General features: G+C 38.5%; 1 long non-coding RNA gene across 4 annotated transcripts in view; it reads left to right on the plus strand.

Moving 5' to 3' along the window:
- LOC147371030 (uncharacterized) overlaps positions 1 to 23,739 on the plus strand; it is a 143,405-nt gene that overhangs the window by 51,177 nt on the left and 68,489 nt on the right. Inside the window, exon 3 of one of the 4 annotated variants that reach the window (XR_015165720.1) lies at positions 1,446 to 2,264. The exons of 2 other annotated variants lie outside the window; for them this stretch is intronic. This is a non-coding gene — a long non-coding RNA (uncharacterized LOC147371030). Of the gene's footprint in view, positions 1 to 1,445; positions 2,265 to 2,544; positions 3,135 to 23,739 lie in introns of those variants that run through there. One more of the 4 variants, XR_015165721.1, reaches the window with a different exon arrangement.

A 23,739-nucleotide genomic window follows, 5' to 3' on the forward strand; every position in this document is an offset into this window, starting at 1 on the left:
CATATTTTACTCAGCAGATGTTTGTTAAATTCTTTATTCATTACTATGTATTTAGTACCTACTACGACTGAGCGACTTCACTTTCACTTTTCACTTTCCTGCATTGGAGAAGGAAATGGCAACTCACTCCAGTGTTCTTGCCTGGAGAATCCCAGGGACGGGGGAGCCTGGTGGGCTGCCGTCTATGGGGTCGCACAGAGTTGGACACGACTGAAGCAACTTAGCAGCAGCAGCAGCAGGACAGGTAGTATAGTGATACAAAAGAAAAATGTGAGTTTTCGTGTTTGGTAAAATGGGTCATAAATACCTATTCTGTCAATTACTAGCTTTGTGTTTTTGGCCAAATAGCTGAACTTCATGTCTTAAATGCAGAACATAATTCCTACCTCATAGGATTGCTGTGGTATTAAATTAGAGAGTGGGTACAAAGCATCTTCCCTGGTGGTGCCAGTAGTAAAGAACCCGTCTGCCAATGCAGGAGATGTAGGAGACAGGGATTCGATCCCTGGGTTGGGAAGATATCCTGGAGGAGGCCACAGCAACCTGCTCCAGTATTCTTGCCTTGAGAATCCCTATGGACAGAGGAGCTTGGCAGGCTACAATCCATAGAGTTGCAGAGTTGGTCACAATTGAAGTGACTTAGCATGCATGCACAAAGCAGCTGGCACAATAATTACTCAGCAAAAGGTTGTTGATATTATTACTGATTCCTTAATGAGAAAGGACCTGCTAAAACCAGGATGTTATCATAGTTAGTTGACATGTGTATCAATATTTATTCCCATGTCTCTCCAACAACCTTAAATTTGAACAAAGTGAGCCTGGTAAGGTTGACAGTTTTACCTTTGTAGCCTAGTTGGGAAAGGGGTTTGTGACTTTTCTGTGGTCCTGTTTAATCCCGCATTAGGATTAAAGGGTGGTATATGTTTTGTCTGTCAGTGTGGCTCACAGACTGTACCAGAGGGAACATACACTACCTCTGCTAAGAAATCAAGCTGTGGACTGCAACTTCTGGTTGCCAGCATGGATTTATTTGTTCCTATTTGTCCCGATAGCTCAATATGTTCATTGCATAGTTAAATATCTGTGTAACTTGACCTCTGACCTCCCTTCATCTTGCCACCAGTTAAAACTGCTGTTGCAGAGCTAGTTGTTGTTTTATTGTTGCTGTTGTTATACTAGCGGATGAGAGAGACACACTTAAATGGCATATTTGTTCCCTTATTTTAATGGAGAGAGTTAGCTAGGAGGATGTGGCTACAGCAACCGGTTATACACGTATGCCAGGAGGAGGAAATGTCTGAGTTATGGGGAAGTATCTCTATTTTAACTTTTAGGCATACTGTAAAAAGTGGTTACAGCAAATCATGTTCACACGTGGCTATTGGATATCTCTGGATAGTATTTCAGTTTAAAATTTGACTTCTTGAATTGTATTTTGAAAGTTGGAGCTTAGAATTGAAGAAAACATATGGATGTGAGAGTTGGACTGTGAAGAAAGCTGAGCACTGAAGAATTGATGCTTTTGAACTGTGATGTTGGAGAAGACTCTTGAGAGTCCCTTGGACTGCAAGGAGATCCAACCAGTCCCTTCTAAAGGAGATCAGAAGGGTGTTCTTTGAAAGGACTGATGCTGAAGCTGAAACTCCAATACTTTGGCCACCTATTGTGAAGAGTTGACTCGTTGGAAAAGACCCTGATGCTGGGAAAGATTGAGGGCAGGAGGAGAAGGGGATGACAGAGGATGAGACGGCTGGATGGCATCACCAACTCAATGGACATGAGTTTGAGTGAACTCCGGGAGTTAGTGATGGACAGGGAGGCCTGGTGTGCTGCGATTCATGGGGTCGCAAAGAGCTGGACGCGACTGAGCAACTGAACTGAACTGAACTGGACTGAACGCTTTACTTGGTCATTTAAGTGTATGGTGGCTGGTGTTTGTGGATTTATTCATTTTGGAGATGCTCTGTTTGCTTTTTTGCTAATTCTAATTCAGAGTTATGAATCCTGCTTTCATTTTCTTCTCTGTTACTTTGTGCTTGCAACTTCTTTCTGATTTTCCTAGGTATGAAAAAGAGAAATCTTGAGATACGCATCAAAACAACACCAAACAGAAACATAGTTGTGCAAAGCAGAGAGGCCTCATTAAAGTTGTGTTTTTTTTTAAGTTACTTAAAAATCAAGAATGACCTTATAAATAATTATAAATATAATAAAAGATATAATAATAAATCTAATAAAAGAATGACCTTATAAAACTCAAAGCATTTTTTGTTTTAATGAATATGTTTATTTCTTTGTTTAAAACTTCCATACTGGCCATTTTCAGGTTGCAAAGAAGAGAAGCATGCTTAGGGTATCACAGATCACAGTGTTTATGGGGAAAGGATGTTGAAGTCTATGCAAAATCACTAAAAATCACTAAAAAGCTCGGCTGACCTGGCCGTTGGTCAGATTTTACGAGCTTGTGCCTATAAATGTTCCATTACTACGGTGTCTCAAATACCTCATCTCTATTACTATTGTTTCTGCTTCTCCTGCCAGGAGGGACCAATTGAGCCTGCGAACCTCAAGTTTTGTGAGTTTAATCCTGTAAATCGAGACAGTCACTGAGACAGACTGTGGGACAGAAACTGAGAGAGGAGATGTGGTTCAATGCCCCGTGAACACCTCTTCTGCATCAAAACACCTGGCCCACCTGTGGCTCAAGTGCCATTCTTTGGCCCAATCAGCTGTGGCCAGAGGAGCAGGATCACATATACAAAGCATGGAGTCACCGTTCCTAAAGGTCCACGTGGTTCAAATTACCGTGTGTTATGTCTATTACCTCTTTCTTAGCAGAGGACATGGTCATGGCAAACCTTCAAAGCAAAATATAGTTCTCTGCAGCATACATCATAACTCAAAATGCAGAATCTAGAAACTTCCAAGAACTTAAAAACATACCCTACTTTATACCCATTAAGATGACTTCTATTAAAAAACCAGGAAATATCAAGTGTTGGCAAGGATGTAGAGAAATTGGAACTTTTATGCACTGTGGTTGGGAATGTAAAATAAGTGCAGTTGCTATGAAAAACAATGCCATGGTTCCTCAAAATAATTAAAAATAGAACTGCCATATGATCCAGCAATCGGACTTCTGGTTATACATACAAAAAAAATATACCAAAAATATATTTTCTTATACATACAAAAGAACTTAAAACAGAAGCTCAAAGGTATCTGTGCACTCATGTTCAGAGCAGCACTAGTCGTAATAGCCAAAAGGAGGGAGTAACCCAAGTGTTCATAAGTGGATGACTGGATAAGCAAAATGTAGAATATTCAGACAATGGAATATTATTCAGTCTTCAAAAGAAAAGAATTTTGACGCATGCTGTCACATGGATGAAACTTGAGGATATCTTGCTAAGTGAAATAAGCTGGTCACAAAAGAACAGTACTGTGCCGTTCCATTTCTATGAGGTACCTACCATGATCTCATTTCTAGAAAGAGAGTAGGATAGTGGTGGCTGGGGTCGGAGGGAAGGCGAAAAGAATGAGAAGTCGTTATCGAATGGATGCAGTTTCAGTTTCACAAGATGAAAAGATTTCTGGAGGTGGAGGGTGGTGATGGTTGCACAATGATATGCATGTAGTTAATGCCACTGAGCTGTATGCTTGAAAATGGTTATGGTGGTAAATTTTTTGTAAAAATTTTTTGAACTGTCAAAGTACTCCCACATACCCATAAGGCATGCCCCCTTCCCACTCTGCCCCGACACACAATATCATACTTAGGGAAGAATTAGCCCAGAGTAGTTATAAAGTGTGAAAAATCTATAACCTGCCTGTGTATGTGTTGGTTGCTCAGTCATGTCTAATTCCTTGTGACCGCATGGACTGTAACTCGCCAAGCTCCTCTATCCATGGAATTATCCAGGCAAGAATACTGGAGTGGGTCACCATGTCCATCTCCAGGGGGTCTTCCCAACCCAAGGATTGAATCCAAGTCTCCCTCATTGCAGGTGGATTCTTTACCATCTGAGGCACCAAGGAAGTCTGTAACCAGGCTGCCTGTGCTCAAATCCTGTCTTTAACTTCTGACAGCTGTGTGACTCCAGACAGCTTAACTTCTCTGGACTTCAGTTTCTTCATCTGTAAAGGAGGATAATAATACTATTTAACTCATAAGGGAAATCACAAGGATTACAAGAATTCATACAGCACTTAGAATAAGGCCTGGAACATGCTATGTGGTCAAGAAATGATAACTGTTCTATGAAAGTGAAAGTGGAGAGTGAAAAAGCTGGCTTAAAGCTCAACATTCAGAAAATGAAGATCATGGCATCCGGTCCCATCACTTCATGGGAAATAGATGGGGAAACAGTGGAAACAGTGTCAGACTTTATTTTTCTGGGCTCCAAAATCACTGCAGATGGTGACTGCAGCCATGAAATTAAAAGACGCTTACTCCTTGGAAGGAAAGTTATGACCAACCTAGATAGCATATTCAAAAGCAGAGACATTACTTTGCCAACAAAGGTTCTAGTCAAGGCTATGGTTTTTCCTGTGGTCATGTATGGATGTGAGAGTTGGACTGTGAAGAAGGCTGAGCACCGAAGAATTGATGCTTTTGAACTATGGTGTTGGAGAAGACTCTTGAGAGTCGCTTGGACTGCAAGGACATCCAACCAGTCCATTCTGAAGGAGATCAGCCCTGGGATTTCTTTGGAAGGAATGATGGCTAAAGCTGAAACTCCAGTACTTTGGCTACCTCATGGGAAGAGTTGACTCATTGGAAAAGACTCTGATGCTGGGAGGGATTGGGGGCAAGAGGAGAAGGGGATGACAGAGGATGAGATGGCTGGATGGCATCACTGACTCAATGGATGTGAGTCTCAGTGAACTCTGGGAGTTGGTGATGGACAGATAGGCCTGGTGTGCTGCGATTCATGGGGTAGCAAAGATTGGACACGACTGAGCAACTGATTTGATCTGATCTGATCTGATCTGAAAATGCAATAAATTCAGTTCAGTTCAGTCACTCAGTCATATCTGACTCTTTGCAACTCCATGGACTGCAGCATGCCAGGCTTCCCTGTCCATCACCATCTCCCAGAACTTATTCAAATTCATGTCCATTGAGACAGTGATGCCATCTAACCATCTCATACTCTGTTGTCATCTCTTTCTGCCTTCAATCTTTCCTAGCATCAGGGTCTTTTCCAATGAGTCAACTCTTTGTATGAGGTGGCCAAAGTATTGCTGTTTCAGCTTCAGTATCAGTCCTTCCATGAATATTCAAGACTAATTTCCTTTAGGATTGACTGGTTGGATCTCCTTGCTGTCCAAGGGAATCTCAAGAGTCTTCTCCAACACCACAGTTCAAAAGCATCAGTTCTTTGGTGCTCAGCCATCTTTATGGTCCAATTCTCACATCCATACATGACTGCTGGAAAAACCATAGCCTTGATTAGACGGGCCTTTTGGCAAAGTAATGTGTCTGCTTTTTAATATGCTGTCTAGGTTGGTCATAGCTTTTCTTCCAAGGAGCAATCATCTTTAATTTCATGACTGCAGTCACCATCTGCAGTGATTTTGGAGCCCCCAAAAATTAAGTCAGCCACTGTTTCCACTGTTTTCCCATCTATTTGCCATGAAGTCATAGGACTGGATGCAATTATCTTAATTTTCTGAATGTTGAGCTTTAAGCCAACTTTTTCACTCTCTTCTTTCACTTTCTTTAAGCCAACGTTTTCACTCTCCTCTTTCACTTTCATCAAGAGGCTCTTTAGTTCTTCTTCGCTTTCTGCCATAAGGGTGGTGTCATCTGCGTATCTGAGGTTATTGATATTTCTCCCAGAAATCTTGATTCCAGCTTGTGCTTCATCCAGCCTGGCATTTTGCACAATGTACTCTGCTTATAAGTTAAATAAGTGTGGTGACAATATACAGCCTTGACGTACTCCTTTCCTGATTTGGAACCAGTCTGTTGTTTCATGTCCAGTTCTAAATGCTCCTTCCTGACCTGCATACAGGTTTCTCAGGAGGCAGGTAAGGTGGTCTGGTATTCCTATCTCTTTAAGAATTTTCCACAGTTTGTTGTGATCCACACAGTCAAAGGCTTTGGCGTAGTCAATAAAGGAGAAGTAGATGTTTTTCTGAAATTTTCTTTCTTTATCTATGATCCAACAGATGTTGGCAATTTGATCTCCGGTTCCTCTGCCTTTTCTAAATCCAGCTTGAACATCTGGAAGTTCACAGTTCATGTACTGTTTGAAGCCTTGTGATACTTTATTGAGTATATAAAGATGAATGACTTTGGTTAAGTACAAATTGCTTTTCAACCTGAAATAAGGAATTTCTAATTTCCTTGTTTCTAAATAAGAGATTTTCTAATAATGCTGATATTTTAAATGTAAAAGAACAAAAGTTCTTTGCTTTGGGAACACAATGGGTTGGTTTCTTTAGGTCAAAAATGTCCACATATATACCTAGGTATTGTATTCTAATGTGTCTTTTGGTCATAATTATTTATAGTGTTGCCATTCTCTTGAAGAAAATGTATTTCTACATTGGATATTTTCTTTCTCAGCTTCAGACATTAGATTTTTTCCAGCTTTTCTCTCTCAGTAATTCTGGATTTGTATTTACTGTAGAATGATTTAGAGAGCTTCAGAAACATGGCTGGGCATATCTAATTTTGCAAACTAGACTAGACTAGATACAGAAGGATCATATTTACATAATGGCCACAGTACCACTAAACTTAAAGCATTTTCCTTTGTATAACAATGACATTCAAATCATTATGCCACTCAGAATATAGCCATAAACTACTTCAGTCAGGAGGCTTAAATATAACACACTGTGATCCTTTTCTCCCTCAACAGACCCGAGGAGGGTCCTGTTTTTCCAATTTTTTCATGTCACCATCCATGCAGGGCATCTCAAATGACTATGTGTGTTTGAGCTTGTGTATGTGTATGAAATTCTTATGTGAAACAAAGTAGTCAGTTTTCCTGATTTGTTTTTGCTTCATTGCAACTATTTTCTCAATCTGTATTATTATTGATGCAGTTTAAATGATCTTTTCTTCTGCTAAGTCGCTTCAGTTGTGTCTGACTCTGTGTGACCCCATAGATGGCAGCCCACCAGGCTCCCCTGTCCCTGGGATTCTCCAGGCAAGAACACTGGAGTGGGTTGCCATTTCCTTCTCCAATGCATGAAAGTGAAAAGTGAAAGTGAAGTCGCTCAGTCCTGTCCGACTCTTAGCGACCCCATGGACTGCAGCCTACTAGGCTCCTCCATCCATGGGATCTTTAAGAGCTTAGTAAATATGCATGTATAACCTGTAACAATAGCAATTTGTTTCAACATATACTATGGTTTTAGAACAAGTGTCATGTGATTTCAAAATTGTCTTTTTAGTTATATATATTGAGAATACAGATATTGTCCTGGCTGTCACAGTAACATATTTTCAATAGTATATGAAAAATCTAAAATTATACATCTATGTTGTGTTCTTTTTTCCCTTGAAATAGCTATAAGCATGAGATTTGGCACCTCAGTTTTCATTCCAATCCCAGAGAAAGGCAATGCCAAAGAATGCTCAAACTACTGCACAGTTGCACTCATCTCACATGCTAGTAAAGTAATGCTCAAAATTCTCCAAGCCAGGCTTCAGCAATACATGAACCGTGAACTTCCAGATATTCAAGCTGGTTTTAGAAAAGGCAGAGAAACCAGAGATCAAATTGCCAACACCTGCTGGATCATCGAAAAAGCAAGAGTTCCAGAAAAACATCTATTTCTGTTTTATTGACTATGCCAAAGCCTTTGACTGTGTGGATCACAACAAACTGGAAAATTCTGAAAGAGATGGGAATACCAGACCACCTGACCTGCCTCTTGAGAAATCTGTATGCAAGTCAGAAAACAACAGTTAGAACTGGGCATGGAACAACAGACTGGTTCCAAATAAGGGAAGGAGTACGTCAAGGCTGTATATTATCACCCTGACTATTTAACTTATATGCAGAATAAATCATGAGAAATGCTGGGCTGGATGAAGCACAAGCTGGAATCAAGATTTCCTGGAGAAATATCAATAACCTCAGATACGCAGATGACACCACTCTTACAGCAGAGAGTGAAGAAGAACTAAAAGAGCCTCTTGATGAAAGTGAAAGAGGAGAGTGAAGAAGTTGGCTTAAAACTCAACATTCAGAAAACTAAGAACATGGCATCCAGTCCTATCACTTCATGGCAAATAAATGGGGAAACAGTGGAAATAGTGGCTGACTTTATTTTTTGGGGGCTCCAAAATCACTGCAGATGGTGACTGCAGCCATGAAATTAAAAGAGGCGTACTCCTTGGAAGGAAAGTTATGACCAACCTAGATAGCATATTAAAAAGCAGAGACATTACTTTGCCAAAAGGCCCATCTAGTCAAGGCTATGGTTTTTCGTGTGGTCATGTATGGATGTGAGAGTTGGATTATAAAGAAAGCTGAGTGCCAAAGAATTCATGCTTTTGAACTGTGGTGTTGGAGAAGATTCTTGAGAGTCCCTTGGACTGCAAGGAGATGCAACCAGTCCATCCTAAAGGAAATCAGTCCTGAGTGTTCATTGGAGAGACTGATGTTGAGGCTGAAACTCCAATACTTTGGCCACCTGATGTGAAGAGCTGATTTGTTTGTAAAGACTCTGATGCTGGGAAAGATTGCAGGGAGGAGGAGAAGGGTATGACACAGGATGAGATTGTTGGATGGCATCATCGACTCGATGGACATGAGTTTGAGTAAACTCTGGGAGTTGGTGATGGACAGGGAGGCCTGGCGTGCTGTCCATGGGGTCGCAAAGAGTAGGACACGACTGAGTGACTGAACTGAACTGAACTGAGGCAGAGGCCATGCTTTACCACTTGCTAGTTACATGACTGGGAAAATAAACCTCTCTAACCCTCATTTTTCTTATCTATAAAGTGGAATAATAATACTTATATCTTAGGATATTTGTAAGGATTAAGTGTGAAATCATAGACTATGGCTTCCTTTTGGGACGGCTCCCCCTCACAGTGACATAAAGGCAGGACTGATATTCATTCGATTGTCTCAGATAAAATGGACATTTCATGAAACAATCTCTATGGCCAGAAGAAAGGCATATATGATACGGCCAGTTTCACGCCAACCATCTTTTTAGTTTTTTTTCTTTTACACTGCACTGAAGTATAATCTACATGTGATAAAATTCACCCATTTTATTGTAGCATTTGATGAGTTTTATAAACGTATACTATTATGAAACTGTCCACTGCCAAATCAAGGTATAAAACATGTCATCACTCAGCAAGTTCCTCTGTGTGTCTTTTAGTCAGATCCTCAGCCCCAGCTCCTGTCCATCAGTGATATATTTTTGTCAGTACTGCTTTGTCATATTCTAGAATTTCATATGAATTAAATCAATCAGTTTTCTATGTCTCCTTTATTTTATTTAGAATTCTAAATGCTTTTCAGATTAATTCATGCTGCTGCCTATGTAAGTAATATCTTATGGAAAAAGACAAATGAAATTTTTGGCCAACCCAATAATTCCTTTCTTTCTACATCTGGGCGGTAATCCATTCTATGGATATGGCACAATTTGCTTTTCCATCAGTATTTGACAAGTTTGAATTGTTTCCAATGTTTGGCTATTATGAGTAAAGCTAGTATGAATGTCTGTGACAAGTCTTGGTTTCATGTATGGTTATTTTCATAGTGAGGGAAATAACTCAGAGTAGAATTTCTGGGTCATGTAATATGTATTTAATTTTATTTGAAACTGCTGGACTCTTTTCCAAAGTTGTTGTACCATTTTCCCTTTTAATCAGTGATATATGAGAATATAAGTTGCTGCACATCTTTGTCCATAGTACTTGGTATTGTTAATTTTCTAAAATTCAGCTATTATATTGTGTATTATATATCTAGTTGTGGTTTCATTTGCATTTCCCTAATGACTAGTGACAAATTGCTAACATGTGTTGGATCATAGAAAAAGCAAGGGAATTCCAGAAAAACATCTACTTTTGCTTCATTGACTACACTAAAGCCTTTGAGTTAATCACAACAAACTGGAAAATTCTTAAAGAGATGAGATTACCAGTCCACCTTACCTGTCTCCTGAGAAACCTGTATGCAGATCAAGAAACAACTGTTAGAACCAGACATGGAACAAAGGACTGGTTCAAAATTGGGAAAGGAGTACAAGGCTGTATATTGTCACAGTGCTTATTTAACCTCCATGGAGAGTACATCATATGAAATGCCAGACTGAATGAATCACAAGCTGGAATCAAGATTGTTGGGAGAAATATCAACAACTTCAGATATGCAGATGATGCCACTCTTCCGGCAGCAAGCAAAGAGGAACTAATGAGCCTCTTGATGAAGGTGAAAGAGGAGAGTGAAGAAGCTGGCTTAAAACTCAGCATTCAAAAAGTGAAGATCATGGCATCCAGTCCTATCACTTCATAGCAAATATGTGGGGAAAAAGTGGAAACAGTGGCTGACTTTATTTTATTTGTCTCCAAAATCCATGCAGATGGTGACTGCAGCCATGAAACTTAAAGATGCTTGCTCCTTGGAAGAAAAGCTATGACAAACCTAGGCAGCATATTAGAAAGCCGAAAGGTCTGTATAGTCAAATCTACGGTTTTTCCAGTTATCATATACAGATGTGTGAGCTGGACCATAAAGAAGGCTGACTCGTACACAGGGTTATCGTTACCATCTTTCTAAATTCCATATACATGCGTTAGTATACTGTATTTATGTTTTTCCTTCTGGCTTACTTCACTCTGTATAATAGTCTCCAGTTTCATCCACCTCATTAGAACTGATTCAAATGTATTCTTTTTAATGGCTGAGTAATACTCCATTGTGTATATGTACCACAGCTTTCTTATCCATTCATCTGCTGATGGACATCTAGGTTGCTTCCATGTCCTGGCTATTATAAACAGTGCTGCGATGAACATTGGGGTACACGTGTCTCTTTCCCTTCTGGTTTCCTCAGTGTGTATGCCCAGCAGTGGGATTGCTGGATCATAAGGCAGTTCTATTTCCAGTTTTTTAAGGAATCTCCACACTGTTCTCCATAGTGGCTGTACTAATTTGCATTCCCACCAACAGTGTAAGAGGGTTCCCTTTTCTCCACACCCTCTCCAGCATTTATTATTTGTAGACTTTTGGATCGCAGCCATTCTGACTGGTGTGAAATGGTACCTCATAGTGGTACGAGACAGCAAAAGAGACACTGATGTATAGAACAGTCTTATGGACTCTGTGGGAGAGGTTGGGAAGATTTGGGAGAATGTCATTGAAACATGTGAAATGTCATGTATGAAACGAGATGCCAGTCCAGGTTCAGTGCACGATGCTGGATGCTTGGGGCTGGTGTGCTGGGAAGGCCCAGGGGGATGGTATGGGGAGGTTGGGAGGGAGGAGGGTTCAGGATGGGGAGCATGTGAATTTTTTTTAAAAGTAATAAAGAGAATTAAAAAAAATAAATAAATAAATAAAATTGGAATGGTGACTTAAAAAAAAAAAAAAAAAAAAAGAAGGCTGAGCATGCTAAGAATGGATGTTTTTCAATTGTGGTGCTGAAGAAGACTCTTGAGAGTCCCTTGGAGAGCAAGGAGATAAAACCAATCCATCTTAAAGGAAATCAACCCTGAAAACTCATTGGAAGGGCTGATGCTGAAGCTGAGGTTCCAATATTTTGGCCACCTGATATGAAGAGCCGACTCATTTGAAAAGACCCTGATGCTGGGAAAGATCGAGGGCAGAAGGAGAAGTGGGCAACAGAGGATGAGATGTTTGAATGGCATCACCAACTCAATGGAGATGCGTTTGGGCAAAGTCCAGGAGACAGTGAAGGACAGGGAGGCCTGGCGTGCTGCCGTCCATGGGTCGCAAAGAGTCGTATACAACTTACTCCACTAAACAATGAGTAGTGATTGTTGGTGGGAATGCAAACTAGTACAGCCACTATGGAGAACAGTGTGGAGATTCCTTTAAAAACTGGAAATAGAACTGCCACACAATCCAGCAATCCCACTGCTGGGCATACACACTGAGGAAACCAGAATTGAAAGAGACACGTGTACCCCAGTGTTCATTGCAGCACCGTTTACAATAGCCAGGACATGGAAGCAACCTAGATGTCCATTGGCAGATGAATGGATAAGAAAGCTGTGGTACATATTCACAATGGAATATTACTCAGCTATTAAAAAGAATACATTTGAATCAGTTCTAATGAGGTGGATGAAACGAGCCTATTATACAGAGCGAAGTAAGTCAGAAAGAAAAACACCAATACAGTATATTAATGCATATATATGGAATTTAGAAAGATGATAACAATGACCCTATATGTGAGACAGCAAAAGAGACACAGATGTAAAGAACAGACTTTTGGACTCTGTGGGAGAAGGCGAGGGTGGGATCATCTGAGAGAATAGCATTGAAACATGTATATTATCATATGTGAAATAGATCGCCAGTCTAGGTTCGATGCATGGGACAGGGTGCTCAGGGCTGGTGCACTGGGATGACCCTGAGGGATGGGATGGGGAGGGATGTGGGAGGGAGGGTCAGGATGGGGAACACATGTACACCCATGGCTGAGTCATATGAATGTATGGCAAAAATCACCACAATATTGTAAAGTAATTAGTTTCCAATTAAAATTAAAAAAATAAAAAAAAGAGAAAACAATGACCAGTGATGCTAAGCATCTAAACATTTATTTGGTGAAATTTCCTTTTAAATCTTTTCCCCTTCAAAAACTGGGTCGTATGTCTTTCAGTTATTATCTTTTAATTATTCTCTGTATATTTAAAATATAAAATCTTTATCAGATATAGATTTTGCAAATATTTTTTCCAAGTCTGTGGTTTGTCTTTTCATCTTCTTAATGATGTATCTTGAGGAGGAAAAATATTTAATTTAATGATATAAGTTAACATTTAAAAATACTTCATAGTTTTTACATTCTTTCAACTCTTTTCCTGCTTCAAGATCATGAAGATTTGTTTTCTATATTTTGGAAGATTAAAAATTTAATCCACTATATTTACATCTATAATTCATTTTCAGTTATATGTATATGGTGTATGATAAAGATATAGGCTCATTTTTTTGCATATAGCAATCTAGTGTTCCAAAGCAGTCTAACTCCAGTTTTTTAAATTAGTATTAATATGCATTACATCTTATTACATATTTTTCTTATTTGTAAATGGTTTCCTGTAGGAAGCATATAGTTGGATTTGTTCATGTACAATTTGACAATCTCTATTTTAATTGCTGTTTTTATATAATTTATATTTGATCTTACTATTCCCATATTCTTGGCAGTATATCACCTATCATATTTGAAGGTAGCAACTGTTAAAATTTCAAACTATAATTATTTCTCCTTACTATGATTCTAGGCTAAAGAAGCAAATTTATAATTTTTCATTCCACTGGTTTTCTGCAGGACTATAATGCAACCAGTAAGAACCACTATAGTCTGCCTAAGAGTTATATTTCTCATTCTCAATCTCTTCATTGATATTCCTGGTTACATAGCTATCTCTGTAACCAGGGCTGGCCCCAGGGAACTATTCCCTTTGAGTTGCTGATATCATTCAGCACTGAGGTTCATGTCTTTAAATATGATGATCCCACTGAAGTCCTATGACCCTTGAGGCCCTGAATGTGTGTTCCGGCTTTCCAGATAACTCTCTCTATTTTTATTCTAACTGAAACAAAGCCTGGCTCTAAATGAGTGTTCCTTAAAAAGTAGTCTATGGAGTATTTACATAAGAGTCATCTGGGGTATAGCTTATAGTGTTAGATTTCTGGACTCAAACTCAAGATATTTGAATTTATCTGTGTTTCCAGAAGCTCTCTAGGTAATTTTTGTGCATACTGAAGTTCGAAAACCATCATTCTATATCATGAACTTTGATAATTAAAGCTATTTATTATGTATATATATGTGTAAAGATATTCATTAATTTTACAGTATTATTATATTTTCAATAAAATCTTCTAATACTAATAAAAGGTTCTAATACTTTATGCCTATCTTCCAGGGGTTACTTGTATCCAGTCATTTTGCAGACACCTGTGCTAAACTTGGCAGAGCTGGGTAGGCTGAGTCTATTTTCAATAATTTTATAAGGAAGAAGCAACACAAATGCTCTAAATGAATTGTTGGAGTGTCAGTTCTAACCAGAGTAATACCCAGGCTACACGCCAGAGCAATTAAATATGAATCTGGGATGGGAGTCTGGCATAAATATTTTTAAAGGTTCCTATGCTGCGATTCATGGGGTCACAAAGAGTCGGACATGACTGAGCGACTAATCTGATCTGATCTGATCTGATGTCATCCCAATGTGCAAAAAAGTTTGAAAATGACACTAGAGCAATGCTTCTTAAATTTTAGCATGCATGAGAATCACCCGGAGAGCTGTGAAGGCATGAATTCTTGGACTCTACTTGCAGTGGGTCTAGATGGGGCTGAATTTTGTGTTTTTAAAAAACTCCCAGGTGAAGCTGATGTTATTGGTCCACAGGTTACACTCAGTAGCACTTTATTACACTAATGGTACAGCCTCTTTAAACTTTCAGCCAGGTCTTCACCTCAGATAATATTACCTAACTTTAAGTAATTAAAAAGATTAGCTGATGCCTACATTAATGAATTATTCCCTTGAGAAGAAAATATTACTTAAAAACAGTTTAACAATAAGCTGTACTTTACATAATTTGAGAAAGACCTTTATCACTAACTGTATACTAGACCATCCTTCCCATATTCTGTGACCTAAATTAACATTATGGCCATGTGATCCTGGCCACATGATGACCAAGACATCAACAATTTGTTAACCTACATTTTCTCCTCTACTGAAGATTTTAATATCCTATATTCTTGATATAAATGGGGCCTGATTCCTGTGATTAAAGGCCTTTTCTTTTTCTAGATTTAATCCTTTCAAACTTCACTGTATCATTTCTCCAATATCAAAAGTAGACACAGAGAGGAAACAGGAATAAGAAGATTCAGTTCTAGCCTGACTTTGCCATTAATCCCCCATGTAAATCTAAAAAAAAAAAAAGCCAAAAAGCAAAAAACTGTTTTAAACTTACTGAGCTTCATTTTCTTCATCTATAAAATGAGTGGACAAAATGAGTATTTCTAAGTTCTTTTCCAATTCTAAAATTGTCTTCCTATAATTTCACAAAATACTAGATTTAGAGCAAAAAGGTGTTTACTGTGTGAGTATGTGTTGGTTCAGTAATTCAGAACATTCAAAAAAAAACTAGTTAACATACCTAGCTTTTTGGAGTTCTAGGTTTTCAGCTTTTAGAACAGAGCAAATACAATTAAAATGGGTATAGTTTAAAAGTATCTTTGCTTGGTCCAGCCATGGCTAGGCAACCTCTCCACAGAATCTTCTTAAAGTGATAAAAATCATCAATTTCCATCTTCCCTAGTAAAACAAAAGGACTCTGTTGTGCTGGCAGAAATTGTATTCTTCTGTCTATGTGCCAAAAATAAAGTAACTTGATAACATTATTACCAGACTCAAAAATGTTCAGATCAATGATTTTTAATAAGTTTATAAACTGGGATTTCTAATCTGTTAGCTCCATGTGGAGCTGCTGGGTAATTGACAGTAACCTATTTGCAAGGGAGAATTGAAATGTTGGGATTTAGTTTATCAGTGATTTTAAGAATGAACAACTTAGTAACACAGAGTGCTTAAGAAAAATTAGAAACATTTTAGATTTTTTTAAAGGTAGATTATATGGGGAACACATGTATACCTGTGGCGGATTCATTTTGATAGTTGGCAAAACTAATACAATTATGTAAAGTTTAAAAATAAAATAAAATTAAAAAAAAGAAAAAAATAAAGGTAGATTATAGAATTTGCACTTAATTACTCAATAATTCCACATCTGGATATATTTCCTAGTGAAATAATTAGAAGCATGGCAAAATCTGCTTCCATAAAGATGCCGAAGGTAGGTTTATATATACATACAGTAGGAAAGTACTGGATACAATCTGATGTCCAGTGATAGAGCAGATAAATGAAATATTTCATCCATGTGTGCTTAGTCACTCAGTCGTATCTGACTCTTTGAAACTCCGTGGACTGTAGCCCACCAGGCTCCTTTGTCCATAGGGATTCTCCAGGCAAGAATACTGGAGTGAGTTGCCATGCCCTCCTCCAGGGGATCTTCCCAACTCAGGGATCAAACCCAGGTTTCGCTCATTGTGGGCAGATTCTTTACCATCTGAGCCACCAGGGAAGCCCCATTTCATCCATAGGATTGAATAATATGAATGCATAAACTTGCTCAGATGGTAAAGAATTAGCCTAAAATGCAGGAGACAAAGGTTCAATCTCTGGGTTGGGAAGATCCCCTGGAGAAGGGAATGGCTACCCACTCCTGTATTCTTGCTTGGAGAATTCCATGGACAGAAAAGCCTGGTGGGCTACAGCCCATGGGGTTGCAAAGAGTTGGATACAACCGAGTGACTAACACCTTCACTTTCAAACTGAATTATAATTATACAAAACATTGAAAAATAGTTCTGATATGTTAACTGATGAAAACCAAGTGCAGAATATGTACTCTAATAATTATGTTACAAAATCATGAGTATAGAAAAGATAGAAAGACTACGAAATATACAATAGTTATATAAGAGATTATGGATGACTTTTTCTTTTACCTTTCTAGCTTTCCATAATGTTTATGTGTTATCTTTATATCACAGTGGCTAAGAGCACAGACTTTGCAGCTATGGTCCTGTGTCCAAAGCTGGCTTCACCTCTTACCACCTGGGTGAATTTGAAAAATATTATTAACACCTCCTCTCAGTTTACTCATTTACGCTATGCTATGCTAAGTCACTTCAGTCGTGCCCGACTCTGTGTGACCCCATAGACAGCAGCCCTCCAGGCTCCCCGGTCCTTGGGATTCTCCAGGCAAGAACACTGGAGTGGGTTGCCATTTCCTTCTCCAATGCATGAAAGTGAAAAGAGAAAGTGAAGTCTCTCAGTCATGTCCGACTCTTAGCGACCCCATGGACTGCAGCCTACCAGGCTCCTCCGTCCGTGGGATTTTCCAGGCAAGCGTACTGGATTGGGGTGCCATTGCCTTCTCCGTACTCATTTATAAAATGGGTATAATTTTAGCAACTTTTTCATAGTTTGTGAATATTAATGAATTAGGTATAAAATCACTCAGCTCAGAGGATATGGCATGTAGAAAGCATTATACATGTTTTCTATTTATCATTGTTTAAAATGTATCATATTTCATCTATAACATGTTCTATTGATAGAAATATACACTTTTTTTTCTAAATAAAGAGAATAGAAAAGTTCCTTTATCAGGTCTCTCTGACCAATTGCCCACAATTCAGGAAAAATTACTGGTAAACATATATGTTTTATACATAATCCTCACTCTGCTCATATTCTGCATTTTATATCCTACTTCTTGGAAAGTTTCTTATAGGATATTTAGATAAATCAATTGATTTATAGCTACTCACTTAAATATAGGGCTTCAGTGATTATCACTGGGCTTACTTATAATAAGACCCTTAACCTGTATTTTTGCTTGAGTCTCTGAAATTACCAGAGAAACTTCAGTGTCTTTGACATATATGATCCTGGTCAGCAAATAAGGAAAACGTATTTTTAAAACAACAATTCATTATAGGAAATTTGATTTCAAAAAGGAATATGACTTTGCTTCTTCTAAAGCTCCCTGGAGATGTTTCCATAGTTATAAGGCAATTGTGAAGTTGCTCAGTCGTGTCCCGCTCTTTGTGATCCCATAGACTGTCGCCTACCAGGCTCCTCCGTCCATGGTATTTTCCAGGCAAAAATACTGAAGTGGGTTGCCATTTCCTGGAAGGACTAAAACTCAAACTCGTTAAAAAGAAGGCAACAAATTTTAAAAATCTTTTAAAATGAGAAAATATTTGGAATATCTGGCAGTAGATGATACCTAAGTATTCATAAATATTAGTAGTGACATGTAGATATTTCCAAGCACATAGTAAAAAACAAATTAAACTGCAAGGAACTTGCTTTTTCCACTGCTTCTTAGTCCTAGTTCAGCTTTTCAGAGGCAACTAGTATGGCTTTTATTTTCAGTTCTTATTGTTATTCTACATACTTAAACAATATGCTGGTACTACTATTTCTTGATTTGTCAGTTTTTCTAATCTGACAAATTTTCTGTTTTACCTGGCAAGTTAGTGCTTTTGTATATGGAATGATTACTGATATATTTTAAATGATTTCCACAATTTTATTTTGTGTTTTCTTTTATTCCAATGCTTTTCCCTTCCTCCACTCTTTTCTGTCCTCTTCAATATATCAAGATTCAAAAAATTCTCTCATTTGCTTCAACTATTTTAGAAGTTATGAATTATATCTTTACTGGCTACTTATCATAAAAAATTTATATTAACTGATTTTCCAATGTTAAACCAAATTTATGATGAACATAATACCCACTTTTGTCATGATATAGTATTCCTTTGAATATTGCTGCTTCTGAGTTGAGAACTTTAGAATTTTTTGTATCTTTGCTTATAAATTTTTTGTATCTTTGCTTTTGAGTGAGATTGCCTGTCACTCTCTTCTCTTTTACTGACATTACTTGGATTTTCTTTATAGGCAATGCTAATTCTTAAAATCAGTTGAGAATTGAAACACTTTTTTTAATTCTTTGGGAGAGTCTATGTACATTAGATATATTCTCAGTGTTCAGTAGAACTCAGCAATGAAACAGCCTGGACCTGGAGTTTTTGTGGTAGAAAGTTTCAAATTAGTGACCTGAGTAATTCAATATTAAAATGTTTTACAAATTATTTAAAGTGTTTTAAGAATTTATCTCTTACAAATTAAAACATTTTTTCTATAAAATCTGTAATAATGTCAGCTTTTTTCATGATGAAGTTGGTTATTTCTTTCTCTCTCCATCAACCTAATTTAACAGCTTTTCCAATGACTTGTGACTTTGTAGAACTTCTCCATTATATATTTGTTTTCCATTTTGTTAATATCTTCTCTTCTCTTTGTTTGAAATTATTTATCTTCCAACTTCTTGTTCCGGAGTCTTAGCTTATTTATTTAAGTCTACACAGTTTTCTCTACATGGCGATTTAGTTGCATTCCTTGAAGTTTGGTATGAAGTATTTTCATTTAAAGAAGTGGATATGAGTGAAGCAACAGGAATTGTGTAGTGAATGCTATGATGATGGATCCCATCAATCGCTGAGAGTCCTCCAGGCACAAAGCCCCCCTCATATACAGCCTTGACTGTTGAAAGCTGTCTCACTTAAGGTTATGCCTCTTGCCTTGGGGACTCTGTGTCCAGTGCCTGGTGGACCTGGGCTATAAATTCCTGACCTTCTTTCCCAGCTCAGGACAGTACTTAAGGGTCAGCTTCAAAACTCCCCCTGGAGTCAGCTCAGGTTTCTTCTGATATTTTATCGTAGCTATACTTCCCCTGGGGCTTCTCAGGTGGTTCAGTGGTAAAGAACCTGCTTGTCAATGCAGGAGACACAAGAGATGTGGGTTCAATCCCTGGGTCAGGAAGATCCCCTGAAGTAGGAGATGGCAACCCACTCCAGTATCTTTGCCTGGAGAATCCCATGGGCAGAGGAGCCTGGCGGGTTACAGTCCACGGGATCACAAAGAGCCAGACAGGACTGAGCTACTGAACACACACACTTAATTCCCCTTCTGTCCAATCTTGTTTTTTTCCTCTTTCTTCTATCACATATTGATCCTAAGAGGATGCTCTAAAAATCTCCTGGCAGAGTAATCTCTGTGTCATTCTTCTCAGAGTATGAAACCTGTGAGAGAAAGCTTTCTGGAGGAAAGGACAGTCAACCTGGAACTAACACAATTCTATATAAAAATATAAAGCAATCTTGAGAAAGAAGAATGGAACTGGGGGAATCAACCTGCCTGACTTCAGGCTCTACTACAAAGCCACAGTTATCAAGACAGTATGGTACTGGCACAAAGACAGAAATATAGATCAATGGAACAAAATAGAAAGCCCAGAGATAAATCCACGCACATATGGACACCTTATCTTTGACAAAGGAGGCAAGAATATACAATGGATTAAAGACAATCTCTTTAACAAGTGGTGCTGGGAAATCTGGTCAACCACTTGTAAAAGAATGAAACTGGACTACTTTCTAACACCATACACAAAGTAAACTCAAAATGGATTAAAGATCTCAACGTAAGACCAGAAACTATAAAACTCCTAGAGGAGAACATAGGCAAAACACTCTCCAATATAAATCACAGCAGGATCCTCTATGACCCACCTCCCAAAATATTGGAAATAAAAGCAAAAATAAACAAATGGGGCCTAATTAAAATTAAAAGCTTCTGCACAACAAAGGAAACTATAAGCAAGGTGAAAAGGCAGCCTTCAGAATGGGACAAAATAATAGCAAATGAAGCAACTGATGAACAACTAATCTCAAAAATATACAAGCAACTCCTACAGCTCAATTCCAGAAAAATAAATGACCCAATCAAAAAATGGGCCAAAGAACTAAACAGACATTTCTCCAAAGAAGACATACAGATGGCTAACAAACACATGAAAAGATGCTCAACATCACTCATTATCAGAGAAATGCAAATCAAAACCACTATGAGGTACCATTTCACACCAGTCAGAAGGGCTGCTATCCAAAAGTCTACAAGCAATAAATGCTGGAGAGGGTGTGGAGAAAAGGGAACCCTCTTACACTGTTGGTGGGAATGCAAACTAGTACAGCTAGTTTGGAGAACAGTGTGGAGATTCCGTAAAAAACTGGAAATAGAACTGCCTTATGACCCAGCAATCCCACTACTGGGCATACACACCAAGGAAACCAGAATTGAAAGAGACACGTGTACCCCAATATTCATCGCAGCACTGTTTACAATAGCTAGGACATGGAAGCAACCTAGATGTCCATCAGCAGATGAATGGATAAGAAAGCTGTGGTACATATACACAATGGAGTATTACTCAGCCATTAAAAAGAATACATTTGAATCAGTTCTTATGAGGTGGATGAAACTGGAGCTTATTATACAGAGTGAAGTAAGCCAGAAAGAAAAACACCAATACAGTATACTAATGCACATATATGGAATTTAGAAACATGGTAATGACAACCCTGTATGTGAGACAGCAAAAGAGACACAGATGTATAGAACAGTCTTTTGGACTCTGTGGGAGGGGGAGAGGGTGGGATGATTTGGGAGAATGGCATTGAAACATGTATAATATCATGTATGAAACGAATCGCCAGTCCAGGTTCGATGCATGATACAGGATCCTTGGGGCTAGTGCACTGGGATGACCCAGAGGGATGGTACAGGGAGGGAGGTGGGAGGGGGGTTCAGGATGGGGAACACGTGTATACCCGTGGCGGATTCATGTTGATGTATGGCAAAATCAATACAATATTGTAAAGTAATTAGCCTCCAATTAAAATAAATAAATTTATATTTTAAAAAAAGAATATATTCAGTAAGTGCTAACAGCTCACAGACTTGGAGAGCAGTGTGCACGTGTGTCTGTGTGCTAAAGTGGAGGGAAGCATGTGTCATGAGCGATAGAACTAGAAAGGTAAGCTTTCCCCAAATTACACAGAATCTTATCATCTACCTTGAGATGTTCAGGGCCTTAGATCCCACTGCTAGTACTATAGCTGTGTGTGCTAGGCACAGCTCATTGATTAGAAGAGCTAGTCGGGAATTACTGGGTAGAGTTTCATAGTATAAAGGGAACCAGATTTCCTTCAAATAGTAAAGATACTATCATTTCTTGGGTCTGATAACATTTAGCCAACAACAAATGTTTGCAGATAAAATGATCACAGAATTTCTAACGACCCAATTCCTCATTAGAAGTCCATTTCACTGTTGACTTATCCAGCAGGATTTTGGAAAATGTTTTTATTCTATGGGGACCATGCAGCCTTTTCCTCTTATGGCTTGCAGGCAAATAGCACCCACAGGGAAAATTCTATTGCACATTGTCAGTGTTCAGATATGCAACCAGATCACTGCTGTGCTTTATTAAAGGCATAAATCTGAACTTGTGCTGAATATGTACAAAGGAAATTTGATTTGTACATCTTTATAATATCAAAGAATGACTCCAGTTTCCAAAGGCGGCCTACTTACTGTCTCATTAAAGGATCAGCACCACAGTAATATTTTCCAGTAGGTGATATCATTGACAGGCCTGCATTCCCTGTTTTATTTTTTAATTAAAAAAAAATCCCCCTATGTTTTAAATATAGTGGGGAATTCAACATAATCGTAAGTAAAATCCATGCAAATTCTTGCTTCTTCAGTTGTCAATAATTCATCAGATATAGAAAATAACGATTACAAAAACAGCAGTCAAAGTTAGGGCTTTTGCCGATGCTCTGGGACAACCCAGAGGGATGGGGTGGGGAGGGAGCTGGGAGGGGGGTTCAGGATGGAGGGACACGTGCACCCGTGACTGATTCATGTCAGTGTATGGCCAAAACCACCACAATATTGTTAAGTAATTAGCCTCCAATTAAAATAAGTAAATTAAGTTTTTTTTTTTTTTTAATTAGGGCTTTTGGTGAGAAAGAGACATTTCTGTAATTGTTTATAGAATCCAAGTAGGGGTAGGTGACAGAAGGAGAATGAAAGAAGAGAAAGAGGAAAGTGAGGAGACATCTATGTGTGCTTGATTGAAGAGAAAAATAATGATGTTTTTTTAAAGATTGGAATAAGCTCTTCAAAGATCTGCCACCAGCAGAAAAGTCAGAGCAGTCACTTTGATATAGTGAATTCAGCCTAAAGTAGCAAATCCTGTTGCATAATACAGTCCTTCAAAAGCAGTGTTGCAACTCCTGAGGGACTTAAGGTTAACTTTACCAGCTCAGTGTATCCAGGAGAAAACAATGTTTGTGTACAAAGTTTCATTAAAAAGACCAGTAGGCACAGGGATATTTTGTGGTTTCTATTAGGTTCAGAGTAGCTGCTGCAATAATTGATAGCACCAAAATTCAGTTGCTTAGCGCAAGAGACGCTATTTCTCACACACAGAGAAATCCAGTGAGGGTTAATCATCTTCTGCCACCTACCTGCAGCAGAGGCTGGGAAATGTGATCTGTGCCTGTGAAGCCGCTTCTCAGCGTCACTTCTGTACTCGAGCAGGTTTTACTGGACAGTTAATTCCGCTCCATGTGAGCCATCACTGTCCTCAGAAAATGGCAACAGATCCCCTTTTGATTTACTTTTCTGATTATTTCTGCACTGGAATGCATGCGTCTGATCTGTGCCTAGTCCTGTGCATCCATTTAGAAATAAATGAATGCAGTTCAATTGAACACAGATTTTTATACTAAATATTATGTGGATCTAAGATTGTAGAGTTACAATGGTCTGTGAATGTTAATAGTAAATAAGATATTATTAGGGTCCTCAGGGAACTCATAGAGGATATTAATACAACCCAATTTCAACACCACCATGTGTAAAATAGCTAGCTTGTAGGAAGCACAGTGAGCTCAGCTTGGTGCTTTGGGATGACCTGGAGGAGTGGAATGGTGGGGGTGGGAGGGAGGCTCTAGAGGAAGGGATCTATGCAA

Source organism: Bos grunniens, chromosome 6 (genome assembly GCF_055505025.1).
Source record: "Bos grunniens cultivar Pamir isolate PY7600 chromosome 6, Bosgru_T2T1.0, whole genome shotgun sequence".
Classification (NCBI taxonomy): domain Eukaryota; kingdom Metazoa; phylum Chordata; class Mammalia; order Artiodactyla; family Bovidae; genus Bos; species Bos grunniens.